This window comes from Echinops telfairi, unplaced genomic scaffold, assembly GCF_000313985.2.
Source record: "Echinops telfairi isolate 266 unplaced genomic scaffold, ASM31398v2 ScPeMD7_26;HRSCAF=91, whole genome shotgun sequence".
Classification (NCBI taxonomy): Eukaryota; Metazoa; Chordata; class Mammalia; order Afrosoricida; family Tenrecidae; genus Echinops; species Echinops telfairi.
In genome coordinates this window covers 5,633,058-5,633,793 of record NW_022103923.1, presented here as the reverse complement: position 1 = coordinate 5,633,793, position 736 = coordinate 5,633,058, and positions in this window count along the sequence as shown.

The following is a 736-nucleotide window of genomic DNA, read 5'->3' as shown; positions in this document are numbered from 1 at the left end:
GATGGGTGGGTGGGGAAGGGAGGGGGAATAAATGGGGAGCGGATATCAGGGGCTCAAGTGGTAAGAGAATGCTTTGAAAATGATTTTGGCGGCATATGTGCAAATGTACTCCACACATTGCAGGAATGTATGGATTGTGATGAGATGTAAGAGCCCCCAATAAAAGTCTTGTTAAAAATTTTTGTGCCACTTGTTTCATTTTACTTTTTAAATTGTGGTAACTAGCACATTTTAACCTGGTTCACACTATATTTCTATTGCCTAGAGCTGCACTAGGCCTTCCCACCATAAGAATTAAATTCCTGAAACCCCCAATGAGAAATACTTAACTACCCACAGGAAGAAGCGAGAAATAGAGAACAAGATTGGGAATGAACCTTCGTTTGGAGCTTCTTTGATAGACACTATAAACCATACTGAAAACAAAAAACTCACTGCCATTGAGTCAACTCTGGTTCATAGCAACCCTATAGGACAGAGTAGAGCTGCCCCTGTGGGTTTCTAAAACTAAATCTTTATTGGAGCAGACAGCTTCATCTTTCTCCCTCAGAGTAGCTGGTGGGTTCAAACTGCTGACCTTGTGGTTAGCTGCTCAATGTATAACCCCTTATACCACAGGGCTTCTGAAAATTAAACCATAAGGCATGGGACCCACTAGCCTTATCTTTTTCCTACAGAAAGTTTGTTGGGTTTAAACCACCGACCTGGCAGTTAGCAGATTAGCAGTCCAATTCGT